The 26,950-nt window shown below is 33.3% G+C and overlaps 1 pseudogene; it reads right to left on the reverse strand.

Annotated features, from left to right (window-relative positions):
• Positions 1-18,318, reverse strand: part of LOC123646973 — a 76,795-nt pseudogene extending 58,477 nt beyond the window's left edge.
• Positions 18,319-26,950: the final 8,632 nt, after the last annotated feature.

The raw sequence follows: 26,950 nt of genomic DNA on the forward strand, positions 1-26,950 counted from the left end.
TATCTTCTTTTGAAAAGCTTCTGTTCATGTCTTTTGTCCACTTTTTAGTGGAGTTGTTTGATTTGATTTTTTCTTGCTGATTTGCTTGAGTTCTTTGTAGATTCTGGTTATTAGCCCTTTATTGGATGTGTAGTATGTGAATATTTTCTCTCATTCTGTAGTTTGTCTATTTGCTGTGTTGATTGTTTCCCTGGCTATGCAGATGCTTTTTAATTTAATCAAGTCCTTTTTTTGTTGTTGCTGTGATTGCCCTTAGGGTCTTCATAAATTCTTTGCCTAGGCTGATATTGAGATAAGTTTTTCCAACATTTTCTTCTAGAATTCTTATGGTTTCATGTCTTAGATTTAAGTCTGTTATCCATCTTGAATGACTTTTTGTGAGTGGTGAGAGATATAGATCCTGTTTCAATCTTCTACACGTGGCTATCCAATTTGCCTAGGACCATTTATGGAATAGGGCTTCTTTCCCCTAGTGTATGTTGCTGTCTACTTTGTCAAAGATCAGATGGCAATATGTGGATTGTTTTATTTCTGGGTTCTCTGTTCTGTTCCATTGGTCTATGTCTCTATGTTTGTGGCAGTACCATGCTGTTTTGGTTATTATAGCCTTGTAATATAGTTTGAAGTCTGCTAAAGTGTTGCCTCCAGATTTGTTCCTTTTGATTAAGATTCTTTTGGCTATTCAGGCTCTTTTCTGGTTCCAAATGAAGTGTAGAATTATTTATTCTAGATCTGCAAAAAATGATGATATTTTGAGGTGGATTGCATTGAATCTGTAAATCACTTTGGGTAGTATGGGTATTTTAACAATGTTGAGTCTCTTGATCCATGAGCATGATATATTTCTCCATTTTTTGCATCATCTGCAATTTCCTTCCTCAGTGATTCATAGTTCTCTTTGCAGAGATCTTTCACCTCCTCAGTTAAATATATTCCTAGATATTTTATTTTCTTTGTAGCTATTGTGAAAGCTATTGAATCTTTGATTTGATTCTCAGCTTGACCGCTGTTGGTATATAGGAATGCTACTGATTTGTGTACATTGATTTTGTAGCCTGAGAGTTTGCCAAATTTGTTTATCAATTCCAGGAGTCTCTTGGTGGAATCTTTGGGGTTTTCTAGATATAACATCATATCATCAGCAGAGAGCAATAGTTTGACCTCTTCTTTCCCCTTTGGATGCCCTTCATTTTCTTCCTCCTTTCTCAGGGCTCTAATGCTCCAGAATTACCTTTTTTAAAATTTCTGCCTATTCATAATGACTTTCACTTTTTAGTAGGTTATTTAAAAGAAAACAACTAGATTTTCAATAGTTGATAGCTTTCTCATTCTTTGAGTTATTGATAAACAAAAATAATATTTAAGAAAAGCTAAATATATGTGGATTGCTTATAATTTCATTCTATATGACCAAATGAACTGTAGAATTTAGTCCCATAAGAAAGATTGAGGGTAAGGTCAGTAGGTTGTACACTCAGCATGTAAACCTGGTTCTACCCATAAGGGGTTCATTGAACAAGCCATATGATGTGTTTGTAACTAATGATGCTCCTGACTACAGAACTGGGAAGCAGCCTTCTGTCTTCCGAAGAACATCCTTCCTACTGTGTATATAGTTAGAAACTCTAGTAACACCAACAGGAATGAGCTACAAAGAATCCTATTTTCATCAACTGAAAACAGTCTTATTGTTTAATTTGTCCCTCCAGTGCTTTAGTAACAACCCAATTATATATGGTATTTTATCTTTAATAGTATATTTTTAATACTTAGCCCATTTGATCTTCAGAAAAATCTTGTGAGGTAGGCTACACAGATCTAATTATCCCTAGTGCCTGGCGTGTTAATTCAGATGAGCTTGACTGAATACTACACTGACTACAACAAACATTGAGGAATCCAGAAAGTGACAAAAAGACAAAGAATGGGGGATTCATGATATATGGGAGGAGGTCAGTCTGAATAACAGAGAGGGTTTCAGTTATCAAATTATAGAACATTTAATAAGATCAGCTTGAATTATAGGTATTTTAAATATTTAATATCATTCTTTTTTTTCAAATTAATTAAAGACTGCTTCTAAGCAATGGTCATATTGGATATATGTTTTAAATGACTAGAGAAAATTGATGCATAACAATCATCTGGTTGATTTACATCATTTTCTTAAAGTGATTTTTTTAAATATAGGTCAATATATGATTAGTTTACCTAAAAAAACCTCTTTCATTGTTGGCCCAAGCTATACTTTTGCCATAATATTCTCACATACTTTATATTAGCAACCTACAGGTGGGTTGGTCTTAACTACATGTGTTTATATATATCCCCCTTTATATGGGAGGCCCCCAGTGGATGCCTGAAACAGAACCCTGTATATACTATGTATTTCCTATACATACATACCTATGATAAAGCATAATTTATAAATTAGGCACAGTAAGATCAACAGCTAATAAAACAGAACAATTATAAAAATATATCATAGTAAAAGTTATATGAATGTGGTCTGTCTCTCAAAATATCAGCTTATACTTTACTAAACCTTCTTTTTGTGATGATGTGAGATGATAAAATGCCTACATGATGAGATGAAGTGAAATGAATGACATAAGCATTGTGACATAGCATTAGGCTTGTATTGACCCTCTGACAATCATCAGAAGGAAGATTATCTGCTTTGGGTGATCCTGGATCATCAAGCCATGACAATGTTGATGGTTGGATGTCAGGAGCAGATGATGTTTATGACTAATGAGCAGGTAGATATACAGTGTGGATATACTGGATAAAGGGGTAATTCACATTTCAGATGGGACAGAGCAGAATGGCTCAAAATTGCATCATACTACTCAGAACACCTTGAAATTTAAAAGTTATGAATTGTTTATTTCTGAAATTTTCCATTTAATAATTTCAGTCTATGGTTGATATGGGTAACTGAAATCACAGAAAGCAAAACCATGGATAAGGAGAGATTACCCTGTTTTGTGTGCGTGTGTGTGTGTGTGTATGTGTATTTAACACAAGAAATAGTAAATGGTTATTCACCATCCATGTGCAGCTTCCTGGGTATGTGCTTTGGGAAATGCAATGATTAACAAGAAACTATTCCTCTACTTGATAGTGTACTAGGAAGGAAGAATAATACGTAAGAGAAAAATTGTGAGAATTAAAATAAAGTACTATAGGGGTTTAGGGAGAAAAGCCTTCTGCAAATATAAAACTAAAAGTTTTTTTTTTAAAGTTTTGTGCTTTACATTTCATTCTTATTAAAATATCCTTTTTAACAACTAACAACTACACATTTAAAAAGTCAGATAAATTAGGGCTGGTCTGTGAAATGGGAGTTATTTTCATCCTTCAAAACAAAATTATAAATGGAGTCAATTCAACTATTAAATTATCACAGGGATGACACAGTACCAAACTGAAGAAAAATGTACATGATTCAGCTCCACAATAGGAAACTTGAAAAATTGTAGCACAACAAGCCTCCAGCTTTAAACTACACAGTAGGCTTGTGAAATGATGGCCTCCCAAGGAGCTCTAATGGCAAGAGATTTAGACTCATTTTTTATAAGCATTTTCAGCTGGAGGACAAGATTCATTGCCATCCATTATAAACAGCATCAATATCAAAATCAATAATGATACTTCTGAACACTATTAAAATATTGGCAATGAAGCTAAGTTCTTACATTTGAGCAAGTGAAACAAATGCAAGATAAAAAAAAAAAAAGAATGCCAAAACAGCGGTTACATGATGAGGTGAGGAATGCAACCAAGCACAAGTGGACAGCCAAAAAGCTTCAAGGGCAAACTAAAGTATAATTTGAACCCATGTAACATCAACATCAATTGCTTCAGAACATCAGCAGCAGACAGGCGTCACTGGAGGGAACAATTAGTGACAGTGACTTCATTACGGAAAAATTAATGCCTACAACAAAAACAGGAGATAACAGATATGCCATCAAAAGCTACAAGAGTAATAGCTTTCATCATCCTCATCAAAATAATAATATATGTGGGTCAGATATAGGTCATTTTTTAGCCTTCCTCATCTTTATGGAAAATACCACTAGGAGATAAACTTAATGAATGCACAAGGTTCTAATGTATGTCACAAAAATACATTAAGCTGAACATTGAGTGATTCAGACTAGAGATGTTTTCACAGATAATTAAGAAATCCTGGTTAAACAGATGGAGAAGACAGATGCTGTTCCTTCTAAGTTCTCAAATTTTGGGGGTCAAGTCATCCCGTGATTTCTCTCATGGCCAGATGCAATGTAAATATGGAAAACATCTGATATGGTGGATGCTGCTCAGGTTATTATAAAAGGTAAGTGGAGTAACTAAGCTTTGATATAATTATCTAGAAACAGGAGACAATAGGAAAAGGTCATTTAGAACTTTACCCAAGTTTTAATAATAGCAAAGACTTATATATAACACTAACTATGTAGCAGTTACTTGTCTAAGTGTTCCCAAATATTAACTCATTTAATCCTCATAAAACTTCCGTGAGGTAGAATTGAGCTATTTCTCAGATGAGGACACTGAAAGACTGGGAGGAAAAGTGACTTGACCAAAGTCATACAACAAATAAGTGGCTGTAATTTAGAGTGTTAAGAGCTCATGTATGACTACAGCAAGAAATTTAAGGGATATATGACTTCGTTGTCTGGCAAAGATTCTTTGAAGTGGAAAAATAATTTCATTTATGTCCCCAAGGGTACACAGGGAAAACTGTCAAGGAGATAGCATACTGACATTAATTTTTCCACATATTTTCCAACCATCAAATTCATATTTCTCAAACCAGAGGAAGATCAAGCTCTTTATGTGGGTGATTACTATGCATATTTTTAATGTAGATAAATCACTTCAATATATATTTATTAAGTTCCTTTACTATCTACAGAATATGAACATATGGGAGAATACAGTAGAGAACGGTAATATATAATTCTCTGTTTTCAAATTTAAGAATAAGAGCTAACCATAGCTAGGAATTAACTCTTTCAGTCACAAATAATTTATGCCTCAATTTATGAGAATAATGTTTGTAATTTAAGCCAGGCATTTTTCTACTTTAATAACAAAGTATTCTGAACACAAGTTAGGTCTGAAGATACGAGTGTGAAATGTGCACTGACTTGATAGCTTTAAACAGCCCTGTGGGGGAGGCCATGCTCCAAACCCCTCTGATGCTCTGTGCTAGCTGGTCCCTCTGTGCAGCGCAGTGAGGCCTCAGGTGCTACTGAATCACCTAGGGCTGACTGCCTTGTACTGAACCTCCCCACACTGCTGCATGATTCCAGGGAATGTTCTTTCTCTTTTCTGTTCTCTTTCTCAAAGAATTTCTTGCTACTCTTTCATCTCTTAAATCCTTCACAACTTTGCCTTCTTTTGATTACTGTTTTCCCCCTTTCTTTATTTTGCCTTGTGCTTCCCGTCTATCTAACAACGATGCGCATTTTACTTTTTACAGCCTTTGCTAGCTGAAGAGAACATTCTTTCTGGTCAGCAAAAGGACAAGCCATACTGCAGAAGAGCTATACTTACTATTGTCCACTAGTTCTTGAATTCAATAATGTGTATCACCTCCAAGTTTGTTGCCCCATTGGACCGCTGAGGGTAGGAAAGTTAGTGCTATCACCCTAGTGATTTGAATTAACTGCTGAATTTGAAGCCTTTTTCTGATTTTCTGTTTTAGATTTTCACTTAACATCATTCTGTGGGTTTTTTGTTTAATCTTTTAGAAATCCATTACAATTCAATCTGAATTGTCTTATTTGTCTTTAAATGAGAAGTTGCTTCAATGAAGGCTTACAAAGGAAGTAGCATTCAGAAACTCAAGAGAAGAGGCTGCTATTTGGCTTACTTAAGACCATAAACTGCTTTAGAGTATTTAAAAGTAACTATTTACATATCATTAACAGGATACTCATTTCAAATGATGACAGTAAACATTATTGTAAGTTTTTAAGGAATAAATTTTAGTATAGTACATATGTGTATATATACATACAATAATGTATATATATTTTATACACGTATATATGTATATAAAATGATGGGTTATTCTTTTTTTAAAAAAAATATAGTTCAGACTATGCCACTGAACAAACCTGAATTAGTGATGTATTACAGCTAAAATTGTTCACAGACTTTGCCTTCTGTCCATGAACCTCAAGTTACCAGTTTGGTTCAGTGTCTTATGTCTGAGAATTCAATGCCATGTCAATGATGCTGATCTAAGTTGATGTTAAACTGTAGTCTTCTCATAGGTAATCTGCATGTCTTTTTTACTTCAACACTGTTTTCTCCTGATTTCCTAAAGAGAAATTTATAATATTCTCTTTTACAATGAATTCCAAATCCTATTTACCACTTTCTGAAGAACTCAGTTCATATGCTATACACTTTGCTATATAGCAAAAGGCTTTCTTATATTTAGACTATGCATATTCTCTATTTGATACTTAGAGACATTTCCAATTCTTTCATATTTAAATATTGTCCTGCAAGGACTAAAATGCACCAATCTTCAGGAAGATATATTAGAATGGTTATTTTCCTATATGCAGTGTCTATTAATGCAAGATACATAATGACCCATAGAGATCAGCAAATTATTAAAGATGCTGGTGAAAATACTTGCAATCAACCAGATTTGAGATTAGACTAAACTGGATTTGAGTTAATATCTTTTTATTGAAGTTCCATAAACTTTGTAAAATGAGGATGGTGGTGATGACTAAATAAGATAATGAATGGGAAGATTTTGATTAAGTGCTCATTACTAGTTTGTTAACATACTACATAGATATAGCCTTCTTTTTGTAGTTTCAAATATTTCTCTTGTAAATATGTCATTATACTGTAAACATGTTATTAATAATCTTAGTTCTAACTAAGCAAATGCATTTTAAAAGTTACTATTAAATCGAAATGAAAATTTTCATAATATTTGTCAGATCTCCTCACTCATTTGTTCTACCCTAAAAGTACAGTTCAAGTGTTCCATCATGACAACATTGATGTTAGTCCTGATACTGCTGGGGAATAGGGAGAAACAGTATTTCTTTTAGTCCGTCCTCTGTGACAGTCTAACGACTTTTGGCAAGCTAGAGAAGAAATAATTCCCAATCTCTCCTTCAGTCTTGAATCTAAATCTTACCTTTTTTATGCTCAACCATAAATTATTTATCTAGACAGGGATCTCACTGTCTCTCACATTCATTTATGATGAGTGTTTTACTTGGGATAAAAGGGGTTCTTTGAATTATAATCTAGTGGGAATTCCATTATAGCTCAAATTTACTATAGAGAAGAATAGATCAAAGCAGGTTTATTAACAGAAGAATATTTTTCTCTTTATTCTCCCCAGGAAATATATTATAATAAATTTCTACCATTGAACTCTTATTATTAGAACTTCATGATATAAATCTCATTGCACCACAACATTCTGGGTTACATGTGGCCAGACATAAGAGAACCAACACAGGGTTAAGCTTACAGGATCTGGAGCCAGATTGCCTAGGAACTAAATCACGGCTCTATCTCTTACCATATGGGCAACCCGGGGCAACTATTTAACACCTATGCCTCAGCTTCCTATGTGCACAAAGGGAATAATAATAGTGCCCATCCAATGAGTTATTGCAAGGGTTAAACAAACTATATATGTAATGTACAGTGATGGAGAGACACATTGCACATAGGAACTGACAAATAAATATTAGATGTTATTATATTAAATAAATATTGACTATATAAAAACACCATATTGGAATATGTTTTTTCATATTAGGACAATAGTTTTTGTGCAATCATACAGTTTATAACTGTGGCCGAATGAGTGACGCCTTGATCCTTAGCTCATCCCAGATTATAAACCTTTGAGGGCTATCCCCACTTCCTAAAAACTAACTTTATAAAAAGATATCACACATTTCAAGAAATCTGAAAAAAACCTCTATTATTCGATACTCCCCTTTAGCAACAATAGCAATATAAAATAATTTCTAATGTGTTTTCAAAATATCTGAAAAAAGATCAGAAACTTTTTTCTTAAAGAGGACTGAAATGAGAAATTGAAAATATGGTTTTTTACATCTAGATTCTAAGGAGTATATTTAAAAACAAAAGTGAAAACACAACTTGGTGAGCCCAGGACCATTGGTGGCTTTTCCTCTGCCTGGGGATATTGTTCCATAAATAGAACTGTCTTCATTCTGATCTATAAAGGGCCTGTGAAGTTGGATGGCCTAGAGTTTCCCAAGAAGGAATGTCCATGAGGCTTCACTTCTCTTTCTGAATTTACATTGCATAATAAATAATCATAGATTGGCTCCTCTTTTTTTATTTGATCCTAGAATTCTTAGAAATACCATAAGCATGGCTAATAAAAACATTCAGAGAAAATGTTTAAGAAGTGCTAAATAATAATATCAAAATATAATATATGTTTAAAATTGGATTTTAATGTACCTAGTCACATGACTGAAAACAAAAATATTCTGTGAATCGTGGTCCATACATTTTTAAATGAATTTTTGTGATTTAATCTATTCCTTACATAGTTATCTCTGAGAATAATAATTTTGAAAAATGTTTAAATGTTTACACACTAAAAATTCAAAGATTATATTTATTCATATTATAGTCATACTTATTTATTTTGTTCTTATTAAATAATATATCATGACCAAGACTGCAAAGACAGTTTAATATTAACAAATCTATTAATGGTGAAATTGAACATCAATAAGTGAAAAAAAATTCTGTTTATTTTGACAGATACCAAAATAATCATTTGATTAGCATAGGAGAAACACAAGGATGCTTCCTTAATATGATACAGCAACCCAAAAGCTGACATCATTTCAAATGATGAAATACTACAAGGATTCCCATTAATGGTAGGGATAAGGCAAGAGTAATATTTTGGATATACTAGACAGTGCAATAAAAGTTGAAAAAGGAATAGAAGTTATAAACATGTTATAGGAAGAGACAAGTGTATTTTAGTACATAGTTATGATAAAGCCATTCTAAAGAGTAGTGAAAGAATGGAGTGTTTAATGATTTGGGAGTAATAGATTAAGGTATCCAAGAGAAAAACCCATTGCATCTGCCTAACATTATATATAAAGATAAATTCTAGATATATTTAAAAGAAAATTGTTGGCCGGGCGCAGTAGCTCACGCCTGTAATCCTAGCACTCTGGGAGGCCGAGGCAGGTGGATCGCTCAAGGTCAGGAGTTCAAGACCAGCTTGAGCAAGAGGGAGACCCCGTCTCCACTAAAAATAGAAAGAAATTATCTGGACAACTAAAAATATATATAAAAAAAATTAGCCGGGCATGGTGGCGCATGCCTGTAGTCCCAGCTACTCGGGAGGCTGAGGCAGTAGGATCGCTTAAGCCCAGGAGTTTGAGGTTGCTGTGAGCTAGGCTGATGCCACAGCACTCACTCTAGCCCTGGCAACAAAGTGAGACTCTGTCTCAAACAAAAAAAAAGGAAATTGTTGAAATGACAATGACAAAACTCACAACAGGAGAAACATTTATGCAAACTCAGGCTAGGAAAATCATTTCTATTAATATAAAAACTAAAAGATAGGAATCAGAGAATGTTGTTAAATATAACCACGTAAAACTTATGATCACCAAGGTGAGTTGACCAGTATGAAAACACAATATGAAAACTTGAATGCTTCTTGGAAGCACTGGCAGCAAGTCTGTTCTGTGGTCTACTTTATTTTTTTTTTTTTAAGTGAACTCCCAGGACAAAAGGGATATACTTTTATAAAAGTAGTACAAAATAATATATTAGACCAAATAACAACATCTGTGGGGTCACTTGCCATAGAACTAATCATCTCTGTTAATTTTCTTTAAGAATGTAGGCAATTTGTTATAAAATAGCTTAAATATGAGAATTAAGTAAAATTTCCAAGGTATTAAGAATAAGTAGCACACTATATTTTTCTGGATAGCCACTGAACTACACACTCATGGTTATGGTTTCATGGGTGTATACTCATCTCCAAATTCAACAAGCTGTATACATCAGATATGTACAGCTTTTTGTATGTCAGTAATATCTCAATAAAGTAGTTTTTGAAATTATATTCAAAATATTTTCAGAGGTTCAATGAACAACGAATGAAACATTTAGGACACTATTTTTTTGGTAATACATAAAATAAAAAAGTTTTCATCTGTATCAACCATGGAAACTTCAAAGAGGAACATATTAAACTTGTTCATATAGATGGAAATCTAGTTTTTCTAAAACTATATAAATAGTATACTATTTCACAGAAAAATTCTCATTACACTCTGTAACCATGTATCTTCTTATTGGTATAGTGTATTAAACTAACTAGTATTAGCGTGAAAAAATTTCCAAAAAAGCTTATAGGAAAATGGGAGTTTCAACCAAACTAGCAGCACCTTTATTTTCTTTATAGCATTGTAGTCAGGAGAAGGTTTAAAGGAACTTTAAAAAGATCTAAGCATACTAAAATTTTTGCAGTAGTACAAAACAGAGCCTGTACATAAAGTGTAATAAGTGGAATGCTGTTATGGACTAGAAGGCAGTAAGATCTCTATTGAAACTATCATGTACAAGCTTCCATAAATGTAAGGCTGTAATAAAAAAATAAGGGGGTGGTTTCTGAACCTGGAGTACTATTTAACAGCATTAGTAAATTTGGATTATACTTCTTCAGGACTAGGAATGGAATAATGGTTGAGTATCATAAAAATGTTTTAAGATAAAGTGACTTTAAATTTCAGATAGTGTTTCAGTTTTAAAATATATTTCCTTCATACTTCTATTGTAGAATCAGTGAAGGTAGAAAGCCTACTATATTCCATTTAACAATGCCTTTAGCCCTATGGATTAAAATCATACTCTTTCATCACACATTATAGCAGAAGCATCTATTTTCTTTACTCATTTTTGACCTTATAAAAGTACTTTTAAAAAATATTCCACATATAAGTGAGATCATGCAATTTTTTCTCTGTGTCTGGCACACAGAGATAGGGAATGAAGCAGTGGTTACCATGGGTGGTAGTTGGGGGAAGGAAATGAGGAGAGGTAAGTCAAAGGATACAAAATAGCAGATATGTAGGATGAACAAGTCTAGAGATCTCATGTACAACATGAGGACTAAAGTTAATAAAATTGTATTAAGGATTTTTGTTAAATAAGTAAATTTTAGCTGCTCTTGTCACACAAAAAGTAACTGTGAGGTGATAGATATTAATCTGCTTCACTATAGTAATCATTTTACTATTTATATATGTCCCATGACATCACGTTGTAAACTTCAAATATGTACAATAAAATATATTTTTAAAAAATAATTATTCAAAAGAAGATGTCCTTCTCTGAAATAGGAAGATTATAATTACATGAAAATTACTTTCACTTTATTTTAAGCTATCAGAAGAAAGCAACAAGCATTTTCCAAGTAGAACAACAAAAAAATAACATTATTATGTCTGTTTTCTCACGAACTCTAGATTCTCAACACCATTAATGATAATGTATACTAAGGGTATAAATTCTAATTAAATTATTAAAAATTATAAAACTTATTAATAAAATGTTCATACATAATTAAGTCAAAATTGACAAGAATATCTGAAAGAAATTACATAGAATGTATTTAACAAATCAGTGTTGAGAAGCTGTCTGCACAGTCATTTCTAATGGTTGGAAGAATATTCTACTTGGATTCAAAACTTTGAAATAAAATATATATTTTAGTAATTGTATAGAAAAGTTTAGAGTATCAAATTGTGCACTTGGGATTTAAAAAGGAGATATTTTGGTTGTGATTGACAGCAAAGCCAAAGCAACAAGTCATCATATTACTCATAAAAAAAGAGTATTTATACCTAGTTACTCTTCTTAACTAACAGTTGAGGCTGATACTGTAAATCTGGGGTCCCCAACCTGTGATGAGTTGTATAATTATTTCATTATGTATTACAATGTAGTAGTAATAGAAATAAAGTGCACAATAAATGTAATGCACTTGAACCATCCCAAAACCATCCTCCTCTCCCGGATCCATGGAAAAATTGTCTTCCATGAAAATGGTCCTTGGTGCCAAAAAAGTTGGGGACTGCTGCTTAAAATCAGCCAATAAGACTGAATAAGCCATAGTGGAATACCACTAGGAGACAATTCTACTCCTCCGCTTCGTGGCTGCTGTGATGTGAATGTGTGCTTCCAAAATTCAGGTTGAAAACTAATCCCCATTGTGGTGGTATTAAGAGATGAGGCCTTGGGGGAAGTGATTAAGTTATGAGGGCTCTGACCTCATAAATGGGATCAGTGCTCTTAAAAAAGAGGTTGAAGGGAGATATTTTGCCCCTTCCACCATGTTGAGGACACAGCACCAAGGAGCCATTTTAAAGCAGAGACCAAGCCTTCACCAAAGACCGAATCCACTGGTGCCTTGATCTTGGACATAAACTATTATGGCTCCTCTTTATACATCTGGAATTTTTACCCATATTCACTGATATTTCAGTTTTGTTCTTCCTTATATTCTCTTTTTGTCATAGTCATCTTATGTGCTAAATTTAACTGCTAGCTTTAAATAATTTAACTTCAAATTTTGACTTTTCCTTTCAAGACTCACCTATAAGCATTTTTAAAAAAGGGTCATATATTATAGAATAACATAATTTTGCATAGGTTTAGATACTTTCTCCTACTTCCTTCCTTATTTGCCTTTTTCTTTTTCTTTTTTCAATCTGCAAACTATGAAAATTTTAATACATTTTTAAGAAAACACAATAATCATATGAGACAAATATTTAAATTTTTATTAATTTAAAACATCTGATTTCAAAATGTTGAACTTTTTATGAATAATGTATTATATGACATTAATATCAAAGTTATTTTATAGATAGTAACTAGTGATAATTATATTTCTCCAAACTAAAATAATAGTATTCCTACTTGCTTGACAATGATACATGTAGAAAAGTTTGCAATTTGAAATTAGGCTATTTATGAGATTAGAATCCAGTCTAGTGTTATTTTTAGATTCAGACCATAATCATAGTTTTTCCTGTGGTTCAGGTGTAATTCTCTTTTATTAAGACCATCCATTTTTCCTAATGCAACATTTAATTTGCAGACATGTGTCTTAAATCTCTGACCCTTATTTTTGATGAATACCTATGCTAACCATTGAGTTTACTGAAAACTATCATAAATTAAGCTTACTTTTAATTCAAACTACAGTAACACCTCAGTTAAAAAGTGTACACAGTACCCATCAATGCAGCTAAAAAATGAATTCAACATATGCAATACTTATAAAGCTATAAACTGAGTTTATTTTCATCTAATAATATCTACAAAACATGATGCGACTTTTATCAAGTATATCATTATTAAATTATTAGAAAGTTAGTTGAGGCTTCCTTGGACATTGAAGGGTTAACTCATTTTACAAAGAAAAGAATATTAAAATTATAGTAAAGAAAATATATAAATGCAATTAAGTTGATCGTTTTTATTTTATAATAATAAGAACATTTAAGGCTGGGTGCAGTGGCTCACGCTTGTAATCCTAGCATTCTGGGAAGCCGAGGTGGGAGGATAGCTCAAGCTCAGGAGTTTGAGACCAGCCTGAGCAAGAGCGAGACCTCGTCTCTGCTAAAAATAGAAAGAAATTAGCTGGACATAAAAAAAAAAAAAAAGAAAAGAAATTGACTGGACAACCAAAAATATATATAGAAAAAATTAGCCGTGTGTGGTGGCACATGCCTGTAGTCCCAGCTACTTGGGAGGCTGAGGCAGAAGGATTGCTTAAGCCCAGGAGTTTGAGGTTGCTGTGAGCTAGCCTGATGCCTTGGCAGTCTAGCCCAGGCAACAGAGCGAGACTCTGTCTCCAAAAAAAATAAATAAATAAAAATAAGAATATTTAGACAGAGTCTGCCTCACTCTTTGACTCAATAATGAATCTTACAGAAAGGCAAACGGTTTTACAGACTAGGAGGTCATGTAGTTCACATTGTACATTCCACTTTTATGAGAAAGGTGAATAAGAAAAATAATAATCAGGCTTACATCAGAGTCGTAACCAAAAAAGTAATTTCTAGTATATGTCTTGAAATCAAATCAGATTCAACCTTATGAACCACATACACCAAGTCATTAAAAAAATACAGTCTTGGCCCAAAGCAAAGTACAAGCTTAAAATAATAATAGTTTCAAAACAGAATTGTAGCAATGGTAGCATTATTAAAATAAGTATATAAGCTTCTAATAATTTAGTATACTTGAAGGGGATAAAACTTTATTTAATATTTAAATTCTGGATGCTCCTTAGAAATTCAGAAACTTTAGAGTTTCACTGTATATACTAGAAGGGTTTTTATCAAAGAATTAAAACAGCTTTTTTTAAATAAAGAGTTAACCTTAAGATTTCTTGAGATATTGAGGCATAATTATATGTGATAATGTGGTAACAAATGAAAAGCATATCTTCTATTCAGATATATCATTAATTAATAAATTATAATATTTCATGTTTTTATTTTCGATATTGACTGATATACAGGATAGTTTCAAATTTGTGTTATTTCAGAAGCAGTATGTTGAGCATGTGATAGAAGAAATTATGTGGATAACTGTCTCCAAATTCCTTATGGAATAGCTAAATTGTAAAATTCCTAGGAAAAAAAGCAAATTTCTGAGATATCAACTGAAAATGAAATTTACCTGAAAAGGGCAAAACTTTAACTTAACATATGATTATTATCGTGCATTATATGGCTGTTTTTGGTCCTTGCCTTTCCTGTCTTTGACTCTATTAACTATTTAGTGGCAAATGCTACATCATAAAGGATATCTTAAAATGCCTTTGAAGATAGATAGTATTATTCTAGATTAAAAACTACATGTATCAGAAATTCTTTTTAATTGTTTTGAGAAAAATCATAAATTTCTCCCTGATTTTAAGATATTTATTTCTTGTTGACCTGGAAACAAGTCATTATATTTGACTTAGAAATTACAATGGATTCTACGAGAATGAAAAGAATTCTAGTGTATATAATGGCAGGGGGGTAGATTTCCTGTCTGAATCCCCTTTTATTTGCCATAGGACTAAAGCTGGCTGTGACCAGGTTGAGTTTCTTGGATCTAGAGCTTTGCAATGTTTCCAATAGCTGAAACACTGGAGGACCAGGCAGGAAGCCAGGGAAGACCCCTATATAAAGCTGAGATTCAAATGCTAGGAAGAGCTCATTCATTCCACAGATATATATTGGTATCTTTTAAGTGACAGGAACTGTTCTAGGCATCAAGGAAATGGTCATGAACAAAATCAGCAAAAGATTCTCATGGAAATTATATCTTAATGCAGCAAGTATAAATCCCATGTTCAGTGGTCCAGAAAAATACTAAAAATAAGATTCCATAGTTTAGAATTCAGATGTGTGTTGACAGAAGGTAGTAGGTAGGAATAAATAAGCAGATTCCCATATGGCCACCAATCATCTTGGCTTGACAAAATTCCCCTTTATGAGCCTGGGTTGACATGACTCTTAAACATGTCTGACTAGAAGAACCAGAAACTCAGGATGCAATTCCTGTATGGATGAGAGGTGCTGAGCAGAACAAATCTTCAGGCACAGTGTTCTTTAGTGTTCTTTTCTTCATAGGTAGGAGAGCTCTATGTGACTCAATCCAATTATAGTCTTCTCCACTTTAGAATTTTGTAGACAAACTGGTCTAAACATTTCAAGGAAAAAATGCATGTCTTGGTTGAATAAAACATTAAAGCAGATTAAATGACCATGGCAATCTAGAAGCAATCCTATTTTATTTACAACTCAGTTATAAACTGCATTCACAAATTATATCAAGAAAGTTTTATTTTCTATATGAGATGATGAAGGAGGGGGCATAGAAGATGTTGTCAAGAAAAGGTAGAGTGGGGAGTTTTGAGAGAAGCTGAAGAAAATGTCTTTCTGCCACCAAAGTGGATGGTGATAGCTAAATCAAAGCACCATCTGTAAAGATTTTGATCCCAGGGCAGAGTTCAGTGCAGTCCCTTCTTCCTATCCCTCCAAGCATGGGTTTCAGGAACTCAAGTCATAATTCAGGCCAAGAAAGTCTTGGTAAAGGGAGAAAATGCTTGGCGAGAACAACATTCAGCCTAAGGGATGGATTTCAGGAGGAACAGATACTTCTAACCTCTCCAACTTGGACTGACAGAGATAGCTATACTACACTCTGTGTGACAAACTCCTTCTCTTTCAAGTCCCCAGACCTCATTTGCACAGGGGCTCATGGCCCAGTGTGAACAGCCCAATTCACAGTATCGTAAATCTGCCAAACATCTTACAGTCTGGAAAGCATTGAACTCAGTACAGGAAATGCAGCTACAGAAATTATGATATATTAATATCCTATATTGTCATCACAGGGCTTCTATTAATCCCTGACAGTTTTTTACAGAAAGAACTTTGAGAGACCTCAGAACAGCCAGGAGTCAAGGTGTCTAACTGGACTTCCCAAATAAATGAATGAAGATACCAAAATAAAGTATAAATGTCTCAAATAATCTGGAAAATTGGTAAAAAGAGCCTCTTTTCTGTCCTTAGAGGAACACAGGAGAGCTGGCTTAATAGAATAATCCATAAATTTTACACAGGTAGGTTAAGTAATATAAGAAAATGTAGACTCCTTATGACTTTTGGAACATTAGACAAAGATGTGAAACAAACTAAAAGATTTTAAAAATACAGGAAATAGCTCTATCCTGGCTCAAAACTTCATCATTACCATGTACAACTTAGGCTTGCTGTAAAATTTTTGGAAAATAAATGGTTAAAAGAAAGAAAAAAAACCACTAGGAGCAATTGCCTTTACTCAATTTTCGTTAAGTTCTGTGTTTAAACAAAGTTTACTAGGGCCTAATTCCAATTTTATAAATTCAAAAAGTACCCTGTTTCCACCCATAATAAACACTTCGCACTAGCCCAAGCAGTTCTTCCAGGCTGAGCTAAAGGACAATTCACCAAGAAGGTCTATGGGTGATGGAGGAAAACAATGGATTTAACACTCACATATTTTACTGGAATTTGATGATAACTGTCTTCCCTCCACTCTCACAAATTGCAACACAGAGACATAACATAACCTAAGCTAAGGAAGAGATTTTCACTCATCAAAAAAGTTACTCCAGCTTTTTTTTTTCTTTTCTTTTCTCCACTAGTATCTATTTGCAGCATATGCTTGGCTGGGAAACTTGATCATAATCTTTAAATTACTATGGAGTGTGTTAGTAGTTGAAATCTGTTTCATTAAATGGCTGCAAAGGTGTATTTTCCCATTTTGCTGATCTATTATAAAGACACAAATGGTAGAATCCTGTAATAATAGGCTCCAGTAACAACAGTTTAAGAACTTTACATCAGACAGGCTGTATAAGTAAAATGGTAATTACTAAATACAGCACCCAATGTTTAATAAAAAAATAGCTTTTTATAAAGTTTTTTAAAATTAGCTTTTTCTTTCTTCTTCTTTTCATGCAGTGATTCATCTGGGTAAAACAAACTCAATTCCTAATTTTCTGAAATATTAAAATTCTATAGTGCTTTAATTATCCTTTGATATGGTTATTCTGGAATGTAAACCAATGTTACAGATAAAGTTTTATAAAACTTAACATGTAACTGAAAAAAGCCAAAAAAAATTGTCATTCTTAGGTACCTATAAACTTCATTAAACACTGATTTCAGCATATTGACATTTAGAAGCAAATTTCTTGCAACACATGAAACTTCATTTTCTTTGTATTATTTGCTTCACATTAATAAATAATTAACATTTTAAGAGGAATTTGATGGCACTTTATTATTTGAACACCACTAACTCTCTTCCTCCAATGAGTTGAATATCTGAAAGTATTTTACTTGCCCACATTTTACTGATTTTTCTACAAAAATATAGTCAGTTCTTGTTTCCCTAAGATGACCCAGATGTCAGAGATAACTTTTAGGCTCTTCTCCTATTAAAGCCTAAGAAAAGCAGAGCCAGGTCTGGCTGTCTACAGAGCTACCAGGGGAGCATGGCCTTCAGATGGGATCTTTTTTCTTTTCTTTTTGTATCTGTCTTAAGGAGCAATTATCATCAAGTTGGAGACTTCCTACTTACCATCTGTACTGTATATGTCCAGTCTGCATGTCTGAACGGCTGCCGGGTCAATGGAATACAGTGTTCCTCTAAGACTTGCAGCCACATGCTTGTTCCCCAGTTTAGGAGCCCAGATGGAGGTGGGTGGGAAGTAGCCAGGCACCTCCCCTGATTTTGTGCAGACTCTTTCCCTGAGGTTAGACCTGAGACTCTAGATCCTAATTCTAACATGCCCCAGGCAACTCAGATGAGTCATCCTGGACATGTGATCTAACAATGTGAGCATAGGTCTGTCCTCAGATCTATGCCAGTCTTGGATTTATGCCAGTCTTGACTGGAAAAAGAGCTTTCCCTATCCCCATGGACTTGGACTATTTCAGAGGACAGGCAGCCATATGCCCCAATTAGTCCCATTGACTGTCCTGATTCCCATTTCTTGGTTGTCATCTTCAGGTAGGTGGGATATCCTTGAGTGCTATAAAACTGGTAACCTGTTACTTCTGGCAATTTTACACAAATGTGATATAGCATGAATAAAATCCATCCCAAACTATATAATTACAGTACAGAGAGCAAATGGTTCTCATTTTAGAATTAAATTATAAAATAGGTATTATAAACAGTGGACTAGAATGTCTCATAAATACACCCACTTTGTGCCTGGCCTCCTTTCCCGTGCCATGCCTCTTTCTTCATCCTACACATAGTAATCACGTTGTTCTTGTTGAAATGGAACTGCTTGAAATGGCAGTAGTTGTTTTTAACATTAGAAAGTTGTCACTATATAGTCTCAAAGCAAGTCTTTCTCACTTCCTCTCATTGGTTTTATTTTTCTAGAATGGAGGCAAACTAAATTTCTAAGGCCCCAAATAAAAGTTAAAACATAAAACTTCTTTCAGACTATAAATATCAGTCCTTTGAAGAACAGAGTGTTACAAATACAAATGTGCTTGGAACAATTTATGCCTTTAGTTTTTTGCACTTCAATTTTCTGAATAGATGGTAATGTTAAATTCTGAGGAAAAAAATCAGTCATATCTATAGTACTCTCAGGGGCATAGATATTATGTGCTTCTTAGGTTTGATGATATTTAGCTGAAAACTGCCTTTGAAATCAATTGGCCCAGGTTCTTTGAGTGGGTCATATTATAAAAATCAGTCCAAAGTTTAAAGAAAAGAGAGTAAAGTGCAATTAAAGAAGACCAATTTTTCTTAGAAATGAATGTAACAGTGCAATTTTTAATGAGTTTACCTTGGATAAAGGGAAAATAGTGCTGTTAAACAGAAACCCATGTAATTACACAACGAACACAAAATAGTAATTGTGTGAAATGATATGATCAAAGGAAAATATAAAATTATAAAATTTCACAATGATTATGAAACTGTATATAGAATGCTGGTTTTCAGAAGGCTTATGATTGGTATCTGAAAATAGGATTTCGTAAACATGGGAAAGTTTCATTATACCATAATGTGACATAAGAGGTACAGGAGCAAATTCTTGTGACTATGTCACCAGTGGTTTGACTTCCCCACCCTTTCTAAGGGGCTCCAGAGAGCTCTGTGCTGGAACTGTACAATGTACTATACAATGACTCACACTGTTCCTTTGTTTAGAATGTCAGTTCCCATTTTCATCTCTAAAAGTCTAAGTTCTACAATTCCATCAAGGTTGTATTTACATTGAACCACTTTTATTAAGATCATTCTGATATATTGTAATCACTCTATTATTTCCAGTTCCTGCAGAACATACTGATACAAACTTCAATATAAAATCAGGTATGTGATTCTATGCCACCTGCAGTTAGACACTGTTTATTTCATGCATGTATGTACCTTTTTCTCACTCCTTTTGTCATATACTCTAGAGCAGCTATGCAGACTTATCAAAGTGAGAAGAATACTGAATAAATGAATGAACCAAAAAAGACTGTCAAAAAATAAATAGAAACAGGAATATACAGATATTGCTCTTACAGTAGAAGAGCCTTACATAGAGACATCTATTAATTTTTTAATTAAAATTATATAAAAGTTTATCCTATACTACTGGGGATTTCTAGAGTCTTGAAATATTCATCTGTGTTATCCCATCATTTAGCACAGCAACTGGTATAATAATAGTCTGCTAGTTTTCACCAAAAATCCATTCCCACTCTTTCTTGGGCACACAACTAGATTACATTTGCCAGCATCCCTTGCAATTAGGTCCAGCCAAATGACTCATTCTCAGCAGCAAACTGTGTGTCATTTCCAGGCTATGCTCTGAGGAAGCGTCTGCCCATTCTATGCTCTCTTTTTCCTTCCACCTGATAGATACAGAAGACAGTGAAGCCCCAAGGGTGGCAGAGCCATAGAAGAGAAAGAGATCAGTCCCCAAATCAGCTGGGGAAGAACTGCCTGCTGACCAAGAATATCTGCTTGGGTTAGGAAGAGGCTAGAGATGCACAAAATTTAAGGAGGCACTTTATCTCGAGTTCATTCGGTAGACAACATTCTTAATATAATTCAGTTATTGAGAAAGATTCCTGCTGAGGAACAAGAAGCTCTGTACCACTGATGAAGTTTTTCCAATGGCGATATATAGCTACCATTTAAAATTGGAAATTAATCTTAATTATGCTAATTTATACCCTGTGGGTTTGGACAGCATATACTACCCTAATTACCACTGGACAAGTAGAAAAATAAACTCTCTAACAAGTGGGATTTAACATCAGTGAGCAGACTGGAATTAAAAAATGTGGCTATTTTAAGGGCCTAATAGAAATTACACTTAAAAGACTTATCATTCAATGGAAATATTCACATGAGTCATATATATTATGCTTCTTAAAACTGATAGCATTGACCTGGAAGAAACAGTTCCATTTCACATATACCAAATGGAACATCTTGAATGTTAAAACCTTAAAATGCATTTAGGAAATAAAAATTAAGTATGAGAACATTAAAGAGAGTTGAAAATTAGAATGTGAATTAAGATTATTTCTTACCCCCCTACAAAAAGATGTAAATATTTCTTAATTTTCTAATAATGTTTTCCTTTATTGTCAGATTATAAAAGTGTTACATATATATACTTTATTTAATTTGAAAATTAGAAGATCAATTGATCCATAAGATTCACTTTTTAGTAGTTATCCATTATTTATATTTCCTGCATACTTTATTTTATCATCTGTACATATAAATATATAGATTATATATGTGTGTGTACATGTGCATGTGTGTATATATATTAAAAATAAAATTGGAATCAGACTCATCAACATAGATTTTATTCTGTTTTCACATTTAATTACAATAGGAACTTTTTTCCATGTCATTAAATAATCTTCACAATTATAATTTTTAATAGTTGTCTAAAATTCCCTGTTTGAATTCCTTTCTATTTAGCTCCTCTCCTGTTGAAATTTATGTTGGTTGTTTTTACTGTAATATTTCTAAATATATATTTATGTATATTTTTTATTTCCCCTAGGTAAAATCTAGCCTCCTAGGTTTTAGATGATTGTGACCATCTCCAAGTTGATTTCCATACTTCCTCAATTGGTGCATATGTGTATTGATCTCATCATATGCTAATCAGCATATAGTAATAACATTTGTTAATATTTGTTAATTTGATAGGTAATAATTATCACCCATGGTTTTTTTTAGTAGCAATTCTTTGCTTACTAATTTGAAAAAAAAATATTCATGCTTTTATGAGTTGTTACTTCATGACTTTTGCTCATCTTGCCCTTCCCCCATCCTTATCAAGCTGTATGCCTTTTGTGCAATTTAAAAGTATTCACCAGATATTAACTTTATTAGCTTTCAAGATATCATGTATATAGCAAATATCTTTTTTTCAGGATATTACTTATGGTATTTATCATACAGGCTCAAATTTTTAAGATAAACACACTTATTTAAACTTTTCTCCCAGTTTCTTCCTTTGGTTTTATGTACAGAATGTCCTTATCTAACTCCAGAAAACATAGTTAATTCTTCTCATACATTTTGCTCATGTGCCTTTAAATTTGTTTAGTTTTCCTTTAGCTTTTTAAATACATATATTTTGGTGCAAGAAATGGTCACATAACCTGTCATGCACGCAAGTCTTTTGTCACATGCATTTTCGAAGCTCCTCTGCTTTCTGATAAGAGACATAGTGACCAGCACAACTAATTGGACATGGCAGCAACATGTGGCCTCAATGTAGTGAAATTAGGTCATTGGGAGCCACCTATTTTTACACCAAGATCTTTTTTCTTTGAAGCTTAGTATAGAGCACTATCCATTTGGTCTGTGTCTCATTTCCCTTCTTTTGTTCCTTCGGTCTTTGTCTTAAGACCCAGATTTTCCTTTTGGATTTTACTGGCTGAAAAGAAGGCTGTAATCTTCTTGCATTCAGTGGGTTCATGATGTCTGTGAGAGGCATATCTTGAGACAAATTCCGAAATCTGTCAATGTCACTATAGCCTGAGATTTCCCTGATAAAAAGCAGCCAAGTATAATTGAACAATGTAAGCTTTGGAGAAGTATTCTGTAGTACCATTTTTCATCAGTGATTAATTCATCTGGACAGGAAGTTGTTTTCCCCAAACCTAAACCAATTACTTCCATACCAGTAAAATCCTTTCTAGCACCAGTGAAATCCCACCCATGGAAAATTCATGTTTATTATCCCCCTCCAAACGGTTGTGAAATTTAAATGTAGGGTTTCTATTAGTTCATTTAAATTGTTAATCTAAAAGGTTGATGTTATCTGATTTTTTTTCTTGAACTAATTTTTCTTTGATTCAAAGGACCTAGTATTATCATGTAAATAACAAGTAAAAAAGAACTGATCTATAGCAAAATACAGATGTAAAGGAGATAAAAACTCGTTATGAATATAGCTTAATTGTTATTGCCATAGAGCTTAGATCAAATTTCTCTAAGAACCCTAAATTAGCCAAGATATTCCATGTTCAAAATATTTCTTTTCACATAACAGAGCTCAGGAAACTTTCTGTTTTTCTACCACTTTATTCAGAATCATGAATTTGGGTCTCCTTCCATTCACCAGTATCATTTCAACTCATGCAGGAATCACTATTTCTTAGGGGCTAGTAGGTTGAGTTGCATAACTGCCAGGATTGTAGAGAGCAATCTTGTGGCTGGGTAAAGATTAGGTACTATTATTATATTATAGGAAATACACACCCTAGGTACACAATACAAAAGCAATAGATGCAAGTGGAATGCTTCTAGAAGAAGGCCTATCAGCAGAAATTTTCCCCATGTGTCTTTTGGGTAATTGGTAGATTATGCTCTAGTTTAACAACCCTTAATTCTTTAAAAGATCCTATTACTATTAAAACTATGTTTTTTCTGTGTTCCAATAAGTTGTATTTTCAACATTGATGTTTCCAATTCAGTCTCAGAATGAAAGCTGCAGCAAATATTAAGCACTTGCCTGAAATAGATGCTAGGTAAAGATTATTAAATCCAACTGTTTTCCAACTGTCATATATCTGCCCTAAGACTATTACATCTGTATTAATCATAATTCTAAATAACACAGTATTAGTGCTCATATAGCACTAATCTATTTATGCATTCAAAATATTTAGAAGAATATTTTAGTTCCATTTTATTTTATGTAATGAGAAAAATAGGGGGATATATGTGAATTCAGCAAAGGCTGTCAGAGAGAATAGAATTCATGGACCATACTGCTCTGCTCTATCTCAATACAATCTTATTTTTCTCCACCCTTTCCTTTTTTTAGCTGTTCTCTTCAATAAGCAGACATACCTATAGGGAACAGAAAGAAGGGCTCTCACAAAAATGATACATATTGCAGAACTACAGAATAACAATGTTACCAATGTGTACAGTATTACTGAATTAATGAAATTATGTTTTAACATTCTATTGTTCATATATAAAAAAACTTAATAAGGTACACATGTACATTAAAATTTGTTTGCATATAAAAATAAATACTTTGGAAGAGTAAAATCAATTATGCTTTGAGGAGAAATCATTTAAAAAAAAAGGCTATAGTGCTGACTTTGTGTTTCATCTTTGGAGGTACAAAAGCTATCTGCAAAGGCAAGTAATTTATAGTCACAGTTAACATATACTCCAAGGGAAAGATGTACAGAACAGCAGCAGAATAAAATCTTTGCCCTGTGGCTTCACTACAGAATTCCCTAAATACATACTGCAGTGATTAATATAGTATTCCTTAACTGATTTTCAGTAACTGTATATTCCTCGTCATGACATACATTATAATTCGTGGAGCTTATAAATAAATATACTCTCTTGGACTCATGCAACTGCACTTCACAGTTAAAAAGAATTTTTCTACAATGATACACTAACCACAGTATACATAAGCATGTTCTTTAAGCACAGCCATCCAAATGTTTAGCAGTTCTTTAGAAGTGTCTGCCCCCATTACAGTGGTTACGTTCAGTGTAATATGAATTGCCACCACCCAACATGCCAGACCTTGATCATGACCATGGAGATACACAGGATCAGTTATGGGTATATTTAATGTATTTCACATATTTTGTTTAAATCTCATAGGTTAAATACCTACGATCATCAAAGCATATTTTTATTACACTTAAGTGGTATTTTCAAAGATTTTTATATTTATTCTTTACAAATAACAACAGTGTCATGTTCTATCAAATACAGATAATGTTTAAAACTGAAAACACCCCAGCAAATAGTCTTGATTTGTGTATAGATACACATGCCACATGCAATCTTTTTCATTTGTGCATAGGCCATGATTAATCTGTACACAAGCCAATTTGCAAGTCTATTATTTTAATAGCATTTGCTATCACCAATGTAGTGTCATAGAAAAGTGTAGTGAATCAATGATTTATTTGAAAGATACGCTGCTTCTCTCATTCTGGCATCACTTTTCAGGCAAGATATAGGATGTCCAAACTTGAAGAGTGACAAATAATGTGGGCTTATTCTCAGATGTCATTTTCTAACACATTATAACTATGCCATATTGCCTGTTTTTATTTGTTGACTTTTAATTAAATTGGAAAAAAGACACATGCCCTCAATCTTTTGAAGGTGGCTGGATGCCAGCCTAGCTTTAGAGATAAAAGTCCAAACTTAGAGACAGAACACAAATAATGACACAACTCCAAAATGATAAGAGGACTGAAAAAAATACATGGATAATTACTATATTGGTATTCTATTCTTAACATGCTAAGATTTTTAAAAAATGAGACCTGTGTAGAAACAAAAAGATAAACTTATTACTACATGATCAGTTCAGGCCCCCACACATGATGAAAGTAAAGTCTCCGAAAGTCAAAGAAATGAGGAAATGAATAAAAACAGCTTTTCAAAGTATGATCACAGCATCAACAGAAATAAATAAAAGGGACATGATCAAATTAAAAAGCTTCTGCACAGCCAAAGAAACTATCACTAGAATGAATAGACAACTTACGTAATGGGAGAAAATATTTGCATGCTATATATCCGATAAAGGGCTGATAACTAGAATCTACATAGAACTCAGAAAAATCAGCAAGAAAAAAAACAACTCCAGTAAAAAGTGGGCAAAGGATATGAATAGAAGTTTTTCAAAAGAAGATAGACTAATGGCCAAAAAGCATATGAAAAAATGCTCAACATCTCTAATCATCAGGGAAATGCAAATCAAAACCACAATGAGATATCATTTAACCCCAGTGAGAACGGCTTTTATCAAAAAGTTCCCAAACAACAAATGTTGGTGTGGATGGCAGAAAGATGGGAACACTCATACACTGCTGATGGGATTGCAAACTAGTACAACTTGTATGGAAAGAAGTATGGAGATACCTCAAAGAGCTAAAGGTAGAAAGAACTACCATTTGATCCAGCAATTCCACTACCAGGTATCTACCCAAAGGAAAAAAAGACATTCTATAAAAAAGACATCTGCACCCAAATGTTTATAGCAGCATAATTTACAATTGCAAAGATATGGAAACAACCCAAGTGCCCACCAATACATGAGTGGATTAATAAAATGTGGTATATGTATACCATAGACTACTACTCAGCCATAAAAAAAATGAACTACCTATTGTATTATCCTGGATGGAGCTGGAGCCCATTTTTCTAAGTAAAGTATCAGAAGAATAGAAAAAAAAACAACACATGTACTTACCATCAAATTGGTACTAGTTGATCAACACTAACGTGCACATATGGGAAGTAACCTTCATAGGGTGTCAGGCAGGTGGGAAGAGGGGTTAAGGGGATGGATAAATCCACACCTAACGGATGCAGTGAATGTTGTCTGGGGAATGGGCACACTTGTTGGGTGATGCAAAGGCAATATATGTAACCAAAGCATTTGTAACTCCATAATACTCTGAGATAAAAAAAAATGGTTAGGTATTATTAACAAATTAAGAAAATCTCAAAAGTGAGGTTTTTCTATTTGAAAACCTAAAAAACTATCAATATACAAATTAAATTGTAACTCTATTGTACATCTCAACAAAATTGCTCCTGAAGCTTGGCCATTTCATTCTTAATTTTCTATGTAATAATAAATGATTAAAAAGTAAAAAAAAAAAAAAAAAAAACTTTGAAAAGTGATTTAGCTAAATTCAATTAAGGTATGTCTCAACTTCACTAAATATCCCCCCAATAAAGAATAGACTTAAATTTTGTAAGGAAGGTTTAGATTAAGGATAAAATAATATTCATG

This window comes from Lemur catta, chromosome 11 (genome assembly GCF_020740605.2).
Source record: "Lemur catta isolate mLemCat1 chromosome 11, mLemCat1.pri, whole genome shotgun sequence".
NCBI lineage: Eukaryota > Metazoa > Chordata > Mammalia > Primates > Lemuridae > Lemur > Lemur catta.